The 20,845-nt window shown below is 42.9% G+C and overlaps 1 long non-coding RNA gene across 2 annotated transcripts in view; it reads left to right on the top strand.

Annotated features, from left to right (window-relative positions):
* Window positions 1-20,845, top strand: part of LOC137306870 (uncharacterized) — a 53,472-nt gene that overhangs the window by 23,934 nt on the left and 8,693 nt on the right. For both annotated transcript variants that reach the window (XR_010958958.1, XR_010958957.1), the window contains exon 2: window positions 20,007-20,078. This is a non-coding gene — a long non-coding RNA (uncharacterized lncRNA). The remainder of the gene's footprint in view (window positions 1-20,006; window positions 20,079-20,845) is intronic.

The following is a 20,845-nucleotide window of genomic DNA, read 5'->3' as shown; positions in this document are numbered from 1 at the left end:
CCCACTCTGAAGACAGACCCCACTCTGAACACAGATCACACTCTGAACACAGATCACACTCTGAGCACAGATCACACTCTGAACACAGACCCCACTCTGAAGACAGACCCCACTCTGAACACAGATCACGCTCTAAACACAGACCCCACGCTTAACACAGACCACACTCTGAACACAGACCCCACTCTGAAGACAGACCACACTCTGACCAAAGAACCTGCTCTGGAGATTTCTGTGTTGGCGTTGACGGAGCTTTATTGAACATCTGTTCCAAAGAAAACAAACCGAGCATGTTCAATCTTTACTCATAGATAAAATTCTCCAGCGCTGGCAATATCCTGGCAAATCTCTTCTGTCCCCTCTCGAGTGCAATCACATCTTTACTGTAATGTGGTGACCAGAATTGTAGCAAGTATTCAAGCTGTGGCCTGATCAATGTTTTATGCTGTTCTAGCATAACCTCCCTTGTATTCTATGACTCCGCTAAAAAAGGAAAGTATCCAGTATGCCTTTTGAACCATCTGATCTACCTGTCCTGCTACCATCAGGGATCTGTGGACATGCACTCCAAGGTCCGTTGGTTCATCTAATCCTCTCAGTATCCCCCCATTTATTGTGTACTCCATTGCCTTGTTTCCCTTTTCCAAATTCATTTCCTCACAATTCTCTGCATTGAATTCCATTTGTCACTTTTCTGCCCACCTGACCAGTCCATTGATATAGTTCTGAAGTCGACAGCGTTCCTCCTCATGATCAATCACACGGCCAATTTGTGAATCATCTGCAATCTTCATGGTCAAGCTCCTCACATTCAAGGCCAAATCAATAATATATACCACAAAAAGCAGAAGAGACCTTCCACTGAGCCTTGCGGGACCCGAATGGAAACAGCCTTCCAGTCGCAAAAACAACCGTCAACCACGGCAGGACCAACTCGGGTTAGATACAGAGTAAAGCTCCTCCAACACTGTCCCTTCAACAATCCCAGGGCAGGTACAACAGAGGTTAGATACAGAGTAAAGCTCCATCAACACTCTCCCATGCTCTGTGTGTGGGTGTCAGTCCTACACCGGATGAGATCTACTAACAGAGGCCGGGATGTTGCCTGGGCCTTCCCCAGAGATCACTGCCTCCCCCCATTCTCGGTGATTCCACCTCTCTGTGATGCTGTGACCCTGATTCTCTCTCTCTCTCTCTGTCATTCCACTCTCACTCTGACCAGTCTCTATCACTCACTCAGTCCCCGTCTCTCCCTCTCTCTGTATGTATCTCCCCTGTTTCTCTCTCTCTGCCTGTTTCTCTCTCTCTCGCGTCCCTCGATCGGTCACTCTCACTCTCCCCCTTGTCTTTCTCAGTCTTCCCCTCTGTCTCTTTTTAACTTTTTGTGCTCTCCTTCTCTTCCTCCTCTCTCTGCCTCATCCCCTCTTCTCTCTCTGAACCTCTCTCTCTCTACTCTCTCTTTCTCACCTTACTCTTTCTCTCTCTCTCTCTCTGCCCCACTCTCTCTCCCTCTACCTTCTGTCTCCTTTTAATCTCTCTTTCTCACCCTCCTCTGTCTCTGTCTCTGTCTCTGTCTCTCTCTCTCTCTCTCTTAATCGCTCTACCTCTACTCTCTTTCTTTCTTTCTCTCTCTCTCCCTCTATACTCTCCCTTTCTCTTGCCCTCTACTCTCTCTCTCTCTGTACCCGTCCTCTCTGTGATAATAAACTAATTGGCAAAAGATCTAGAGGGGAAATGAGGACACACTTTTCACTGAGGTTTATTATGATTTGGAATGCAACATATGAAAGAGCAGTGAAACCACATTCCATAAGAACTTTCAAAAGGCAATTGGACATGCCCTTGAAGAGGACTAATTTGCAGGGTTGTGGGGAAAAAGCTGGGATGTGGGATTAAATTGGGCACTTCTTTCAAAGTGCCAGCACAGGTATGACGGGCCGAATGTGTGGTAAAATTCCAGGATTTCGTAGACTGTACAGCTCAGAAACAGGCCATTCGGCCCAACAGTTCCATGCCACTGTTTATGCTCCAAACGAGCCCCGCCCATATTTCTTCATCTAACCCCATCACCATATCCTTCTATTCATTTCGCATCTCATTGAAACATATAAAATAGAATATAAGATTCGGAGGGGGCTTGACAGGATCGATGCTGAGAGATTGTTTCCCCTGGCTGGCGAGTGTCGAACAAAGGCGAACAGTCTTCGGACAAGGGGTCGGCCATTTACGACTGAGATGAGGAGGAATTTCTTCACTCAGAGGTTTGCGAATCGTTGGAATTCTCTACCCCAGAGGGCTGTGGATGCTCAGTCGTTGAGTATGTTCAAGGCTGGGATTGATAGATTTTTGGACTTTAGGGGAATCAAGGGGTATGGGGATCGGGCGGGAAATTGGAGTTGAGGTAGAAGTTCAGCCATGATCTGATTGAATGGCGGAGCAGGCTCTCCCTCTCTCTGTATGTATCTCCCCTTAAATCCATCTTTGCTATTCGTCTCAACTATCCTTTGTGGTAGCAAGTTTCACATTCACAGCACCATCTGGGGAAAGAAGTTTCTCCTGCATTCATTTTTCGATTCAATTCGATTTATTCGTGACTATCTTATAATAATGACCCCTGGTTCTGGTCTCCCCTGCAAGCGGAAACATCTTCTCTACGTCTACCCTATCAAACAGATCATTAATCTCAAAGACCTCGATCACGTAAGTCCTCAGTCTTCTCTTTTCGAGAGAAAAGAGCCCCAGCTTGTTCTCTCTTTCCTGACATATGTAACCTCTCAGTTCTATGATATTGTTTGAGAAAACTGAGCTAGATGCACTCTAGAAATGTATTGCCCTTATGTCCCCGTCTATGTGAAAATTAAAATCTCCCTTCCTAACTGCTTTGCCTTTGCTACAGGCGCCTCTGATCTCCGTATTTCTGTGTTGGCTCAATACTTCCTGTTTGAAGTATTTGTTTCATTAAATGAATGTTTTTCATGCCCCAGTTCACCTCAGTGTGTTGTGATCTCCAGTGTGATAGAGCTGTCTGCGGGTTCAGATTATGAACAGCAACTTGATTCTGTGATCCGGGACTGACAGCACACCCATTTTAAACTGGCACAGAATGATCCGGGACTGACAGCGCACCCCTTTTAAACAGACACAGAATGCTTCCGGACTGACAGCGCATCCCTTTTAAACTGACACGGAATGATCCGGGACTGACAGCGCACCCCTTTTAAACAGACACAGAATGCTTCCGGACTGACAGCGCATCCCTTTTCAACTGACACAGAATGATCCGGGACTGACAGCAACAACATGAACATACTTTTTCAATGCTCTAAGCAACTGAGTTAACCGGCCACTTCCAAGAAGAGCTTCTGGCACTTTCAATTTGCTTTGCAAGTTGGCATTCCCGGGAAACAAATCCTCTGCAGCTGCCTATCAAAGGAACTGCTGGATGGTAGCAATTTATGAAAATGTACAACATCGGCCTGAAATATCTGTAATCTCTGCAACAATGTATAGCATCGGCCTGAAACATCTGTAATCTCTGCAACAATGAATACGGAGGGTTGAAACATTTGTAATCTCTGAAACAACGTGTAGCACAGGCCTGAAACATCTCTAATCTCTGTAAAATTGTATAACAGGTCTGAAACATCTCTAATCTCTGTAACATTGTATAACATAGGCCTGAAACATCTCTAAACTCTGTAACATTGTATAACATCGGCCTGAATCATCTCTAATCTTGATGCAGCACTAAATCTGACCTCTCTCCTGCTCGCTGCTCGACTCTTTAACATCTCACCTAGTCTGGTCTCTCTTCCACCCGCCCCTCTCGGGCAGTCAGCAGCATGATTCTAAGTACCGAGAGCAGCACTTTCATCACATACAAATATATACAGTCACATGCACACACATACAAACACATATAGGCACATACATACACATAAAAGCACATCCACACACATAAATTCACAGATGCACACACACATACACACAAACATGAACATACACATACATACAGGCACATACACACATATACACGCATATACATACATATAAAGTCACAGACACCCACATAGGGCAAAAACACAAACATGTATATATATATATATATATATATATATATAAAGGCACATACATACATATACACACACACACACTCAGACAGGCACAAACACACACAAATAAAGGCACATACACACACAAACGGGAACACACACATATATACACATACACACACATAAAGCCACACACACACACATAAAGGTAGATACGCACAAATATTCATACATACTCATACAGGCAAATACACACACATAAAGGCACATTGACACACATCAAGGCACATGCACAGACATACACATACACAAACATAAAGGAATAGCATCATGTAAAGTTAAAGCACAGAAGGAGGTAATTCGGCCCACTGTGTCCGTGCCGGCCGATAAAGAGCTATGCAGCTTAATCCCACTTTCCAGCACTTGGTCTGTAGCCGTGTAGGTTACGGCACTTCAAGTGCTCATCCAAGTGTTTTTTAAATGAGTTGCGAGTTTCTGCCACTTCCACCCTTTCAGGCAGTGAGTTCCAGACCCCCACCACCCTCTTGATGAATTTCTTTGTCCTCAACTCCCCTCTAATCCTTCTACCAATTCCTTTAAATCTGTGTCCCCTGGCACTGACATCTCTGCTAAGAGAAATAGGTAATCTTTATCCACTCTATCTGGTCCCATCATTATATTATGTACCTCAATTAAATCTCCATTCAGCCTCCTTTGCTCCAAAGAAAACAAACCCCAGCCTATCCAATCTTTTCTCATAGCTAAAATTCTCCAGCCCTGGCAATGTCCTTGTAAATCTCCTCTGTACCCTACCGAGTGCAATCACATCTTTCTTTTAATGTGTGACCAGAACAACACGCAGTATTCAAGCTGTGGCCTAACCAATGTTTTATACAGTTCTAGTATAACCTCCCTGCTCTTATATTCTATGCCTCGGCTAATAAAGGAATGTATTCCATATGCCTTTTTAAGCACCTTATCTACAAGTCCTGCTACCTTCAGGGATCTGTGGATATGCACTCCAAGGTCCCTTTGTTCCTCTACAACTCTCAGTATCCTCCCATTTATTGTTTATTCCTTTGCCTTGTTTGCCTTTCCCAAATGCATTATCTAACACTTCTCTGGATGGAATTCCATTTGCCACTTTTCTGCCCACCTGACCAGTCCATTAATATCTTCCTGCAGTCTCCAGCTTTGCTCCTCACTGAAAACAACACAGCCAATTTTTGTATCACCTGCAAACTTCTTGATCAAGCCCCCCACATTCAAGTCCAAACCATTAATATGTACCAGAAAAAGCAACGGACCGAGTACTGAACCTTGCGGAACCCGACTGAAAACGGCCTTCCAGTCGCAAAAATGCCCTTCGACCATTACCCTTTACTTCCTGCTACTGAGCCAATCAATCACTCTCACTTGGATCACATGGGATTGTACTTTTTGACCAGTCTGCCATGTGGGAGCTTGTCAAAAGCCTTGCTAAAATCCATGTGCACGAGATCAAACGCGTTACCCTCCTTCTTAACTGCTCAAAAAATTCAATCAAGTTATTCAGACACGACCCTCCCTTAACAAATCCATGCTGACTGTCCTTGATTAACCCGTGCCTTTCTAAATGAAGGTTAATGTTATCCCTCAGAATCGATTCCAATAATTTGCCCACCACCGAGGTTAGACTGACTGGATATATTACTCTATCTATCTCTTTCTCCCTTTTTACACAATGGTACAGATTGAAGAGTCCTCCAATCCTCTGGCACATACCTGTAGCCAGGGAGGATTGGGAAATGATGGTCAGAACCTCCGCTAATGCCTCACTTGTTTTTTTCCGAGCAGCCTGGAATACATTTCATCCGGGCCGAGTGATTCATCGACTGTCAAAAATTCCAATCTCCTTAATATTTCCTCTCTCGCTATGTTTATGCCATCCAATATTTCACACTCCTCCTTCTTAACTTCAATTCCTGCATTATCCCTCTCCTTTGTGAAGACAGAATTAAAGTATTCATTTAGAACCAGACCCACATTTTCCACCTCCACACATGGGTGAGCTTTTTGATCTCCAACAGTCTGTACTTTTTCCACAGTTATCCTCTTGCTCTTTATGTATTTATAAAACATTTTTTGGGTTTTCCATAATTTTAATTACCAGTATTTTTCTTTGCTTTCCTAATTTCCTTTTTAATTTCACCTATTTAATTTAATTTAATTTTCCATACTCCTCTAGGCTTTCTGCAGTATTGAGCACTTGGTGTCTGACATAAGATTCCTTTTTTTGATTTATCTTACCCTGTATGCTACTTGTCATCCAGGAGGCTCCAGATTTGGCAGTCCCACCCTTTATCTTTGTGGCAACACGTTTACTCTGAAACCCTTGAATTTCCCTTTTCATGGCTCCGACTGCTCTGACACTGATTTACCTTCAAGTAGCTGTTTCTATTTCACTTTTGCTAAATCACTTCTCAGCTTAGTAAAATTGGCCTTCACCCAATTTTGAACTTTAACTCCTGTTCTATCTCTCCTCCACCCGATTTCATCTAACCCTATCAGCATACCCTTCTGTTCATTTAACCCTCGTGTGCTTATATAGGGATTTAAAAGGGATTTGGGTGTCCTTGTGGAGGAATCATAGAAAGTTAGCATGCAGGTACGACAATCAATTAGGATGGCAAATGGCATGTTAGCCTTTATTGGAAGGGGGTTGGGTTAAATAGTAAGGGGGAATTGCTGCAATTGTACAGGGCTCTGGTGAGATCGCACCTGGAGTGCTGTGTACAGTTTTGGTCTCCTTACCTAAAGAAAGATATACTTGCCTGAGAGAAGATGCAAAGAAGGTTCATGAGGTTAATTTCTGCTCCCGAGCTTCATCTCTGTTTGTGGAAATACGCTGAGCAAAATATCAGGTATTGCTTGCCAGCTATTCAAAAAATTCACATCAAATTAGAAAATGAACAAACAGATTCAGTAACAGAGACGGACTGTCAAAAATAAGGAAAAACAAGGTCCAAAAGATTCGCAGAGAGAAGCAAATCAGAGGCATGGATAATTCATGGATGATGAAGAGTGTGTACATGTCACTTGAGGATGGAAGATAATAAAATTAGTTCAAGAATCGAGGCTGGATGAGACGTGGAGGCAGAGGTGCAGCAGAAGTTAGGACCAAAAGCAGGCTTCGCTCTCGAGCAATGTCAAAATCTTGCAGGATTCCATGCCACTGGTGGGCCTGGCACATCCTGAGCAGCTCATTTGCGAACTAGGGGTGCAGAAGCTGTGATCAGCTCATGCAATGTGTTCAGAGTACAGGCTGGGATCAGTGTGAAAGTGTTTGTGTTTGGATAGTCCTGTTGCATCAGGGATCTTAACTTAGAACGAAGACACGGACAGAGAAAGAAAGTGGGTAAGTGATAGACAGATAGGAAACAGTGACAGGTGGAAATAAGTGAGAGAGAGGGAGATTTAGAGAGAGAGAGAGAAGAGAGGGTAGGCGAGATAGAATGAGGCAGAGAGATAGAAAGGGGGGAGGGAAGGTATAGCACCAGAGATGGAAAGGAAGCGAATGAGGCAGAGAGAGAAAGACGAGCGAGAGGCAGGAAAGCGGCAGAGTTGGCGAAAAACAATGAAGCAGAGAGAAGAGAGAGAGACGATACAGATGGAGTGAGGGGGAATGAGAGCGAGGCAAGAAGAGGGAACGAGAGATAGAGAAGAGAGTAAGGCAGGAAGTGTAAGAGAGACGAGGCAGAGTGAAATAAGCGAGAGGTAGCGAGAGAGAGAGAGAGAGAGATTGAAAGATCGAAAAGAGAGACCCCGTCAAAGTGAATGAAAGAGGGAGAACGAGGCAGGGAGTGACAGGGCCAGAGTTAAATAAACAGAGGCAGAGAAATCAGAAGCAGAGAAAGATGAAGCATAGAGAGAGATAAAATAAGTCAAAGAGAGAAAGAGTGAGTGAAAACGTGTCCGAGGGATCAGGTAGAGGCAGAGAGAGAGACAGAAGGTGGAACATGTTTTATCTTTGCTTCCCTACACAGTTAAATATTTCTTATATTTATTATTCTTCTATTATAAGAGCGCTGTTGGGTTATAATCACAGATTTTGAACACATACCATTGTGTTCAGTAAGTTATGATTTTGACATAGTTACTGATGTCAGAGCAGCTTCATCCAACAGCATCGAGTTATGCTGCCAGCTTCACATGGGTCTCTTGTCAATCGCCCTCAACACTGGAACATCAAACTCTCCCAGGGCAGGTACGGCAAGGGTTAGATAGAGAGTGAAGCCCCCTCTACACTGTCTCCATCAAATACTCCCAGGGCAGGAAGAGCACGGGTTAGATTCAGAGTTGATGCTCCCGCTTCAATGACCAATCAAGCAATCTGATGGGCCTGATGCAATGTGTGTCGCCTTCCAATCTTGCTGAAGAAACCCGGTCAAGTGAGATATCTTGAACCTTGAACGCCTGTCGTATTTCAGTAACTTTCTGAATGTGTTATTAGGCACTTTCAGAGATTCCCTGCTCTGGTCTCCTCTTCCCATTACCTACGATTCCCACATCTTCCCGCAGCCTCATAAGACCCCTGACCACCCAAACCTGGGACACAATGATCCAAAAGAGAAACAAAACACGGATATGAAGCTGTAATCAATGCAGTGAGATTTATTTCTGAGTACAGCCCATTATTCAGACAGCAGTAATACAGGGTCAGAGGGTTATGGGACGAACACAATCAAACAGAGCCTGCTCCCCGTGAACGAAGGTTTCATTCAGTGAGAACTTGGAGAGCTCGGTCTGGTGAGAATCCATCACTGGATCTTTAACTAGTTCGGTCTGCAACAATGGAACCCATCGTGGCAGATCAGCGGCAGAGTCGCCTCGTTTGTGTTACAAGATCCCTCACGACACATTGCTCCATGCGAGCTGCAGTTGGACATGTACACTAAAATCCAAAATGAAGAGTTAATTAATTGACCGTTCTGAACACAGAGGGTGGGAGATCAATGAGAAAACATGAAGCTGAGTCTGTCCGTGTTACCGGGACTGACTCTGGACCACACATGAACCTCAGCTCATTTGTACTTCATTAAACCTCACACTGACCCCTCCCCGACCTGGAGAGACTCACTCTTTGTTCTCAAGGGCAGCCCAATAGGTTTTCCTCAGAATGGAGCCCACCATTCCCGCTCTCTGAGACCAGAGACAAAGAAAAGAAAGATCTGACATTTATATCGAGCCTTTCCCGTCAACAGAAGGGTCCAAGGTGTTTCAAAGACAAAGGATTATTTCTGAAGTGCGGACACTATTTTGTAACCAAATTGCTCACAGCAAAGTCCCACAAACAGAAAATGAGACTTGACAGTGTGGGGAGTTTCTGGTCATGTTAGTTGAGAGAGTAATGTTGGTCCAAGACACCAGGAGAACTCCCAGCTCTTCAAATAATGCCACCAAATGTTTCCTGCCCCATGAACGGGTAGACAAGGCCTCCGTTTAACGATTCATTCAAAAGATGACACCTCCAACAGTGCAGCACTCGCCCAGTGCTGGACTGTCTGTACTGGAGTGGGACATCAACCCACAACATGTTCACTCAATTCCCAACTGAGGCAAACTGACACCCGGCTACTGAAACTTGATAGTTTCACCGTTGACTCCTCTACTCAGTTCATGTCCTCATATTCTGATCTCTATGAAGACTGCAGAATTATTAGGATTCAGAAACCTGTTTTGAAACCCTTTTGATCCAATCCCCTCCCCTCATGTTATGAAAACCTGACTCGTGTCTGGGGTCCGGTTCCACAGATGCCTCCAGTATCGCTCCCAATTCACCATTCTTCATCTGGGTCTGAGCAGTGAGTGTGGGGGAAAGGGGCTGAAGGAGTTCCTGATGCCGTTCGCACTCTCACACTTTGTAGCAGGTCGCACTGATCGGGAGCAGGAACTGTGAGTTTCGCCCTCCGTAATACCAGGGAACTGAGGCCAATTACTGAGTCTCCCAAACAGGTCAATGCTCCGGCTGAGATCCACTGACTTGGCACTGGCCAGTAATTTGTGCTTTAATTCCTGGTCTGTTTGGATCATCAAACAACACCCGCCATTCCCACTACCCGCTCAGGTACCGAATAAACAATCGGGGGATTTAGTTGGTTCAGGTTAAATTCTTCAATCATTCTTACAATAATATTCATTTAACCAATCAAACCGTAAGCTTCATTCAGATCATAAAATAGTTTAAACAAAACTTGCTGCTGAGAGATCAGAGAAACTTACGTATGCTGCTTCCGCCACCTCCGCCTCCTCCCAAGATCCACCGTCGAGCAGTGATGGACTGAGTCAGCACCAGGACTCCAAATACCAAGAGCAGGACTTTCATCATCTTCCGCTGAGTTCCTCAGAGTCAGGATCAGACGGCTGGAGTACACAAGTTCTGTATCTAGACTCAGAGAGTTTGCTGTATTTATAATCGCATACACGGGGAGGGACTCTCTGAAAATATTCGGAGAAAACGAATTTCCCTTCTGTGTAACCGTGAATCAGTTGGCAGCTTGCCTCAGTTGGCAGTTCTCTATCTTTCAGATCACAAGGTTGTGTTTTTGACCCCACTTCTGGTTTTAAAACTCGAGCTGATCTGACAGGATCTGCCAGGCACACAAGCAGGACATTTCACCCTTAACTCCACCCGAAGTATTGCATCCACATGAGCTCGAAATCAGACCCCTCTCTCCTGCACGCTCCCCGTGCACTTTAATATGCCATCTGGTGTGATGTCTCTGGTGTGATGACTCCAAGAACCGAGAGAAGCGCTTCCATCAGTTCTGGCACAGAGAGTTTGCTACATTTTTTCATCACACACACGGGGACTGACCGCTCCCTGAAAAAATCGTGGGAAAAGTTGTTTCCTTTCTGTGTGACTGTTGATCAGTTGGCAGCTGGACTAAGTTGGCAGTTCTCGATCTTTCAGATCATAAGGTTGTGAGCTGTGGCCCAACTAAAAGGCTTAACACGTGAGTTTAGGTGACAGAATGTGACAGGTACACGAACAGGACATTTAACGCATCAACTCCAACTACAGTATTCTCTCCACGTGAAGTCAATATATAACCCGTCGCTCCTGCTCGCTCACCTTGCTCTTTAATATTTCACAGTCTGATCTCTGTTCCACCGGGAAACAGACACAGAATGTTCCTGGACTGACTGCACATCGCTTTTAAAAGGACAAGGAATGACCCGGGACTGACAGAAAACCCCTTTTAAGCAGACGCAGAATGATCAGGGACTGACAGCACATCCCTTTTAAACAGAAACAGAATGATCCGGTACTGACAGCAAACCCCTTTTAAACAGGGACAGAATGATCCGGATCCAACAGCAAACCAATTTGAAACAGACACAGAATGATCCAGATCCAACAGCAAACCCATTTGAAACAGACACAGAATGATCCGGGACTGACAGCGCATCCCTTTTAAACGGACAGAATGATTCGGGACTGACAGCAAACCCTTTTTAACCAGACACAGAATGATCCGGGACTGACAGCGCATCCCTTTCAAACGAACAGAATGATCCGGGACTAACAGCAAACCCTTTTTAACCAGACACAGAATGATCCGGAAGTGACAGCGCATCCCTTTCAAATAAAAACTAAATGATTGGGGATTGAAGTTGAGGAGGAGTGTGAAATATTGAATGGGATAAACATAGTGAGAGAGGAACTATTAAGAGGATTAGCTTCTTTGAAACGGGATAAATCACTCGGGCCGGATGAAATGTATCAGAGGCCGTTAAAAGAAGCCTGGGATGAAATAGCGGAGGCTTTAACAATCATTGTTCAAACTTTACTGGATCCAGGCGCAGTGCAGGAGTAATGGAGGATTGCGAACATTGTACCGCTGTTTAAAAAGGGAGTGAGGGATAGGCCGATTATTACAGGCCAGTCAGCCTAAACTCAGTGGTTGGCAAATTATTGGTATCAATTCTGAGGAACGGGATATACTGTCACTTAGAAATGCATGAACTGATCAAGGACAGTCAGCACGGATTTGTTAAGGGGAGATCGTGTCTGACCAACTTGATGGAATGTTTCGATGAGGTGACAAGGAGGATCGATGAGAGTAGCGCAATTGATGTAGTCCACATGGATTTTAACAAGGCTTTTGACAAGAACATAAGAACATAAGAACATAAGAACATAAGAAATTGGAGCAGGAGTAGGCCAATCGGCCCCTCGAGCCTGCTCCGCCATTCAATAAGATCATGGCTGATCTGATCCCAACCACAAATCTAAAGAACACAAGAAGTCGGAGCAGGACCCGGCCACATAGCCCCTGGGCCCTCTCCGCCACCCACAGGGCATTGACCGATCCGAACTCAGCTTCATGTCCAATTTCCTGCCCGCTCCCCATAACCCCTAATTCCCTTTACTTCTAGGAAACTGTCTATTTCTGTTTTAAATTTATCTAATGATGTAGCTTCCACAGCTTCCTGGGGCAGCAAATTCCACAGACAAGGTCCCACATGGCAGATTGATCAAAAAAGTAAAGGCCCATGGGATCCAAGGGAGAGTGGCAAATTGGATCCAAAATTGGCTCTTTTGCAGGAAGCAAAGTGTAATGGTTGACGGATATTTTTGCCACTGGAAGGCTGTTTCCAGTGGGGTGCCGCACTGCTCGGTACCAGGTCCTTTTCTTTTTGTGGTATACATTAACGATTTCGACTTAAACGTAGGGGGCATGATTAAGAAATTTGCGGATGATACAAAGATAGGCCATGTGGTTGACAGTGATGAGGAAAGCTGTCGACTGCAGGAAGATATCAATGTACTGGTGAGGTGGGCAGAAAAGTGGCGAATGGAATTCAATCCGGAGAAGTGCGAGGTAATGAATTTGGGGAGAGCAAACAAGGCAAGGGAACACACAATAAATGAGAGGATACTGTGAGGTATAGATGAAGTGAGGGACCTTGGAGTGCATGTCGACAGATCGCTGGAGGTTGCAGGAAAGGTTGATAAGGTGGTTAAGAAGGCATATGGAATGCTTTCCTTTGTTAGCCTAGGCATAGAATATAAAAGCAGGGATGTTATGCTGGAACTGTATAAAACACAACTGAGGCCACAATTTGAGTACTGCGCACAGTTCTGATCACCACATTACAGGAAGGATGTAACTGCACGAGAGAGGATGCAGAGGAGATTTACGAGAATGTTGCCAGGACTGGAGAATTTTACCTCGGCTGGTGTTCTTTTCTTTGTAATAGAGGAGGCGGAGGGGTGATTTGATTGAGGTGTCCTAAATTATTTGGGGCCTAGATAGAGCAGGTAGGAAGGACCTATTTCCCTTAGTGGAGGGGTCAATAATCAGGGTGCATGAATTTAAAGTGATTTGTAGAAGGTTTAGAGCGGAAATGAGGATTCTTTTTTCACCCAGAGAGTGGTGTGCGTCTGGAACACACTGCCTGAGAGGGTGGTAGAGGCAGAAACCCTCAACTCATTTAAAAATGCCTGGATGTGCACCTGAAGAGCCTTGACCTACAGGACCATGGACAAAATGCGGGAACGTGGGATTGGGCTGGGTGGCTCGTTTCTCAGCTGGCGCGTACACGGTGGGGAGAATGGCCTCATTCTGTTCCGCAATTTTTCTATGACTCTATGATTCCAGGCGTGGAATGATCTGGGACCGAGAGCGCACGCCTTTTAAACAGCCACAGAATGATCCGGTACTAACAGCACACCCCTTCTAAACAGACCCAGAATGATCCGGGTCTGACAGCACACCCATTCTAAACAGGCCCAGAATGATCCGGGTCTGACAGCACACCCATTCTAAACAGGCCCAGAATGATCCGGGTCTGAAAGCACACCCATTCTAAACAGGCCCAGAATGATCCGGGACTGACAGCACACCCATTCTAAACAGCCACAGAATGATTCGGGATTGACAGCACACCCCTTTTAAACAGGCCCAGAATGATCCGTGACTGACAGCACTTCCCTTTTAAACAGGCGCAGAGTGATCCGGGACTGGTATATATTAATCACCTGGACTTGGGTATACAGGATATAATTTGAAAGTTCGCAGAAGAGACGAAACTCAGAAACGGGGTAAAGAATGTAGAGGATAGTAACAGTCTTCAGGAGGACACAGACAGACTGGTGAAATGGGTCCATCCATGGCAGATGTAAATTAACGAAGAGAAGTGTGAAGTGATACGTTTGCGAGGAGAATAGGACAGGCAATGTGTGGGAACAGAGCGATCTGTGGGTATATGTGCACAAATCTTTGAAGGTGGCAGGACAAGTTGAGAAGGCACAACAATGTGTAACATAGGCCTTAATCATCTCTAATGCACACAACAATGTGTAACACAGGCCTGAAACATCACGAATATGTACAACAATGTGTAACATAGTCCTGAATCATCTCCAATACATACAACAATGTGTATCATTGGACTGAAATATCTCTAATGTACACAACAATGTGTAACATAGGCTTGAGTCATCTCTAATGTATACAACAAATTGTAACACACGCCTGAATCATCACGAATATATCCAACAATGTGTACCATAGGCATGACACATCTCTAATATATACAACAATGTGTAACATAGGCCTGAAACATCTCTAATGCATACAGCAATGTGTAACATGGGCCTGAATCATCTCTAATATGCACAATAATGTGTAACATAGGCCAGAATCATCTCTAATGCATACAGCAATGTTTAACATGGGCCTGAATCATCTGTAATATGCACAACAATGTGTAACATAGGCCTGAATCATCTCTAATGTATACAACAAATTGTAACATGGGCCTGAATCATCTCTAATACACACAACAATGTGCAACATAGGCCTGAATCAGCTCTGATATGCACAACAATGTGCAACATTGGCCTGAATCATCTCTAATCTACACAACAATGTGCAACATAGGCCTGAATCTTCTCTAATTTATACAACAATGTGTAACATCGGCCTGAAACATCTCTCATAGAAACAAGAATGTGCAACATCGGCCTGAAACTTCGCTAATGTACACAACAATGTGTAACATAGGCCTGAATCAACTCTAATGTACACAACAATGTGTAACATAGGCCTGAATCATCTCTAATGTACACAACAATGTGTAACACAGTCCTGAAAAATCACGAATATGTATAACAATGTGTAACATCGTCCTGAAACTTCACTAATATATACAACAATGTATAACATTGTCCTGAATCATCTCTAATACATGCAATGTGTATCATAGGCCTGAAATATCTGTAATGTACACAACAATGTGTAACATAGGCTTGAGTCATCTCTAATGTCTACAACAAATTGTAACACAGGCCTGAATCATCATAAAAAAAAATCCAACAATGTGTATCATAGGCCTGACACATCTCTAATTTATACAACAATGTGTAACATAGGCCTGAATCATCTCTAATGTATACAATAATGTGTAACATGGGCCTGAATCATCTCTAATATACACAACAATGTGCAACATAGGCCTGAACCAGCTCTAATATACACAACAATGTGCAACATTGGCCTGGATCATCTCTAATATACATAACAATGTGCAACATAGGCCTGAAACATCTTTGATATATACAACAATGTGTAACATAGGCCTGAATCATCTCTAATATAAACAACAATGTGTAACATGGGCCTGAAACATCACGAATATGTGCAACAATGTGCAGCATATGCTTGAAAAATCTCTAATCCATAAAACCATGTATAGCACAGGCCTGTAACATGTCTGATCTCTCCAACAATGTGTAACGTTGTCTTGACGCATCTGTAATCCCTACAAAAATGTATAACATAGGTATGAAATGTTTATAATCTCGTCATCAATGTATAAAATAGGGCTGACACATCTCTAATCTCAACAGCAATATGTACCATAAACCAGAAACATCTCTAATCTCTGAAACGATGTACAATATAGAGTCTGAAACGTCTGTAAACTCGACAACAATGTATAACATAGGCCTGAAACATCTCTAATCTCCAGAACAATCGGTAAAATAGGCCCGAAACATCTGTGATCGTTGCAACAATGTATATCATGGCCCTGTCACTTTTATATGTTGTAATACTATGTAACACATTGTTGTAGAGATTAGAGATGTTTCAGGCCAATGCTACACATTGTTGAAGAGATTAGAGATGTTTCAGGCCTATGTTAGACATTTTCCGAGATTAGAAATGTTTCCAGCCTATGTTACAGATTGCTTTTGAGCTTCGAGATGTTTGAGGGCCATGTTCCACATTTTTGAAGAGGTTACAGATGTTTCAGGCCTATGTGACACATTGTTGTTGAGATTGAAGATGTTTGAAGCCTACTTTAGACATTGTAGTAGAGATCAGACATCTATCAGGACGATGCTGCACGTTGCAGTAGCGATTACAGACGTTCCAGCCTGTGTTACACGTTGTTGTATAGATAACATGTTTCAGGCCTATATTACACATTGTTATGGAGATTAGAAATGTTTCTAGCTCACGTGATACATTGTTGTTGGGATTGCAGATATTTCAAGCCGATGTTACGCATCTTTGTACAGATTAGAGACGTTCCAGGTCTATTTTTTTACATTGTTGGAAAGATTAGAGTTTTTTCAGGTCTTTGTTATGCATTGTTGTCGAGATTAGAGAGGTTCCAGGTCTGTTTTACTCAATGTTGTCGAGATTAAAAATGTCTCAGGCCTACGTTATACATTGTTGCAGAGATTGCAGATGATTCAGGCCTATGTTACGGATTGTTGTAGAGATTAGAGATGTTCTAGTCCTATGTTTTACATTGTTATAGAGATTAGAGATGCTTCCGGCCTATATTTCACATTGCTTTATCGATTACAGATGATTCAGGCCTGTGTTACCATAGTTGTACAGAAGACCGATGTTTCAGTCGCATGTTGTACATTGTTGCGAAGATAACAGTTATTTCAGGTCTGCGTTGCACATTTTTGCAATGAAAAGTGGTAATGTAGGCCTGTGTTCCAAATTGTTGTAGAGATTAGAGCTGTTTCTGGCCTATGTGATTCATTGTTTCAGAGATTAGAGATGTTTCAGGCCTCTCTTACACACTGTTGCGAAGATTACAGACGTTTCAGGTGTCTGTTGCACAATTTTGCAATGAGTACAAATGAATGAGTCCTTTGTTATACATTGTTCTCGAGATTGGAGATGTTCCAGGCCCATGTTATACAATGTTGCAGAGATTAGAGATGCTCCAGGCCTATGTTGCATATTGTTGTAGATATTGGAGCTGCTTAAGGCCTATATTAAACATTGTTGTAGCATTGGAGATGTTTCAGGCCTATTTCATATATTGCTGCAGCGAGTGGAGATGTCACAGACCCATGTTACATATTGTTGTAGCCATTGCAGATATTCCAGGCCTATATTACATCATGTTGTGGAGATGACAGATGTTTCAGGCCCATGTTGCACATTTTTGCAATGAATAGAGGTAATTAGGCCTATGATACATGCTGTTGCAGAAATTAGAAATATTTCAGGCCCATGTTATACATTATAGCAAAAATAACCGAAGTTTATTGTCGATGTTACAGGTTGTTGTAGAGGTTAGATTTGATTCAGGCTTATGTTTTATATCGTTGCAGAGATTGGAGATGTTTCAGGCCTAACTTATACTTTGTTGTAGAGATTAGTGATGTTTCATTCCCGTGTCATATATTGATATAGAGATTAGTGATGTTTCATTCCCCTGTTATACGTTGTTGTAGAGATTAGTGATGTTTCATTCCCGTGTTATACATTGTTGCAGAGATTGGAAATGTTTTAGGCCTATCTTATACATTGCTGTACAGATTAGTGATGTTGCATTCCCCTGTTATACATTGTTGTGGAGATTAATGATGTTTCATTCCCGTGTTATACATTGTTGTGGAGATTAATGATGTTTCAAGCCAATATTATCCATTGATGTAGAGATTAGAGATATTTCAGGCTCACGATATACATTGCTGGAGAGATTACAATTGTTTCAAGCCTATGTTACACATCGTTGTAGAGATAACACATTTTCATGCCGATGCTGTACATTCTTGTGCCGATTACAGATGTTTCAGGCCTGTGTTACAGTTTGTTGTAGAGATTATACCTTTTCAAGCCTATGCTGCACATTGTTCTAGCGATTACAGGTTTTCCATGCCTATGCTACACATTGTTGAGAGATTGCAGATGTTTCAGGCCTATGTTACGCATTTTTCTAGAAATTAGAGATGTTCCAGGTCTATTTTGTACATTGTTGCAGAGATTAGAGATGTTTCGGGCCTATATTACACATCGTTGTAGAGATTAGAGATGTTTCAGAACCAAGTTACTCATTGTTGTCGAGGTTAGAGATTTTTAGGCCCATGTTATACATTGTTGCGAAGATTTCAGATGTTCTTTTTCCATGTTGCACATTTCTGCAATTAATAGATTTGTTTCAGGACTGTGTTGCACATTGTTGCAGAGATTAGAGATATTTCTGCCCTATGTTATAAATTATTGCAGAGATTAGAAATGTTTCAGACCTGTTTCAAATATTGCTGCAGAGACGAGAGGTGTTTCTGGCCCATGTTACACATTTTTGTTGAGATTTTTGGAATGAAAAGAGATGTTTCAGGCCCATGTTGCACATTGTTGTAGCGTTTGAAGATGTCCCAGGCCTTTGTGACATAATGTTGGAGAGATGACAGATATTTCAAGTCCATGTTGCAGACTTTTTGCAATGAATAGAGGTCGTCAGGCCTATGTTACACATTGTTGTAGAAATTCGTGATGTTTCTGTCCCAAGTTATACATTGTTGCAAAAATTACAGATATTTCTGACCTATATTACGGGTTGTTGTAGAGATTAGATTCGTTTCATGCCTATGTTATACATTGCTGCAGAGATTTGAAATGTTTCCTGTCTATGTTATACATTGTGGTAGAGACGAGATATGTTTCAGTCTTGTGTTCCTCATTGTTCTTTAAACGACAAATGTTTCAGGTTCATGTTATACATTGTTGTGAAGATTACAATGTTCCATATCTATGTTGCTCATCTTTGCAATGAGCTGAGGTATTTCAGGCCTATGTTACAGATTGTTGCAGAGATTAGAGATGTTTCAGGTTGACGATACAAACTGTTGTTGAGATTAGAGGTGTTTCAGCCCTATTTTATACATTGACGTCGAGATTGGACATGTTTCAGGCCTATTTTATACATTGTTGTGGAGATTAGATATATTTGAGGCTTATGCTGTATATTGTTAGAACGATTACAGATGCTTCATGCCTATGTTACACATTGTTGTAGCGATTGCAGATGTTTCAGGTCCATGTTACGCATTTTTCTAGAAATTAGACTTGTTCCAGGTCTATTATATACATTGATGTAGAGGTTAGAAATGTATCAGGCCTATGCACACATCGTTGCAGAGATTAGAGATGTTCCAGTCCCATTGTGGTAGAGATTAGAGATGTGGTTCCTCATTGTGATAGAGATTAGAGACTTTTCGGGCCCATACGACACATTGTTGCAGCGATGACAGATTGTTCTGGCACATGTTATACATTGCTGCGAAGAGTGATGATGTTTCAGGCTATGTTGCACATTTCTGTAATTAATGGATGGACTTCAGGCTTATGTAACACTTGTTGCAGAGATCAGAGATGTTTCTGCCCTGTTGCAGAATATTGCAGTCATTAGAAATGTTTCAGGCCTATTTCATATATTGCTGCAGAGACTAGAGTTGTTTCTGGCCCATGTTACACCTTTTTGTTGAGAGTTTTGCAATGAATAGAGATGTCTCAGGCCTATGTCGCACATTGTTGTAGCGATTGCAGATGTTCCAGGCCTTTGTTACATAATGTTGTAGCGATGACAGATGTTTCAAGCCGATGTTTCACATTTTTGCAATGAATACACGTGTTTCTGTCCTACCAGGTCTTGCGGACCTCAAGTGTCCACAGCGGTAGAACTGCAACTGAAGCCCGCAGCAAAGAGCACACAGCACAGGTAAGCTTTCCCATTCCTTGACAGAACAGAATCACCACTTCCCTTCGGGCTTGAACTTGCAGGTTAACGGGAGTCCCCTGGGAAATAGTGGACAGTTTAAACTCCGGTCGTTGTAATACATTTCCTTGAAAAATAAGTTTCTAAGTGGCGTAGAAGCACAAAGAGTCCGAGAGATATAGATTCATAAATTATTAAATGTGGCAATGCTACAACAACAAGAACTTACATTCATATCATGCCCTTAACGTCCCAAGGCACTTCACGGGAGTGTTACCAAACAAAATTTGAAAAGGACCCACATAAGGAGATAGGTTTAAAGGAGTGTCCATGAGGAAGAGAGAGAGGTCGAGAGGCGGAGAGGTTTAGGAAGGGAATTCCAGAGATCAGGGCCGAGGCAGGTCAACAAGGCCATTGAAAGTGCAAACAAAGCACTGGGGTTAATTTCTGGAAGAATAGAATTAAAAAGCAGAGAAGTCATGTTAAACTGATATCGCACTTTGAATAGACCTCACTTGGAGTACTGAGCACTTTTCTGGTCCCCATGGTAGAAAAATCCCGTGGAGGGACTGGAAAAAGTGCAAAATGATTTACAATGGTGATACCAGAACTGAGACATTATAACGATCAGGCAAGACTGAACAGGCTGTGGTGCATTTTTCTCGAAAAGTGAAATCCGAGAGGTGACCTGATCGAGGTCTTTAAAATGATGAAGGGATTTTCTTGGGTGGACGGAGGGAGAATGTTTCCACATGTCGGGGAGAACAAAA

This window comes from Heptranchias perlo, chromosome X, assembly GCF_035084215.1.
Source record: "Heptranchias perlo isolate sHepPer1 chromosome X, sHepPer1.hap1, whole genome shotgun sequence".
In the NCBI taxonomy this organism is placed as follows: Eukaryota; Metazoa; Chordata; class Chondrichthyes; order Hexanchiformes; family Hexanchidae; genus Heptranchias; species Heptranchias perlo.
Note: the sequence above shows the minus strand (reverse complement) of the source record. Positions and strands in the feature narration are given on the sequence as shown.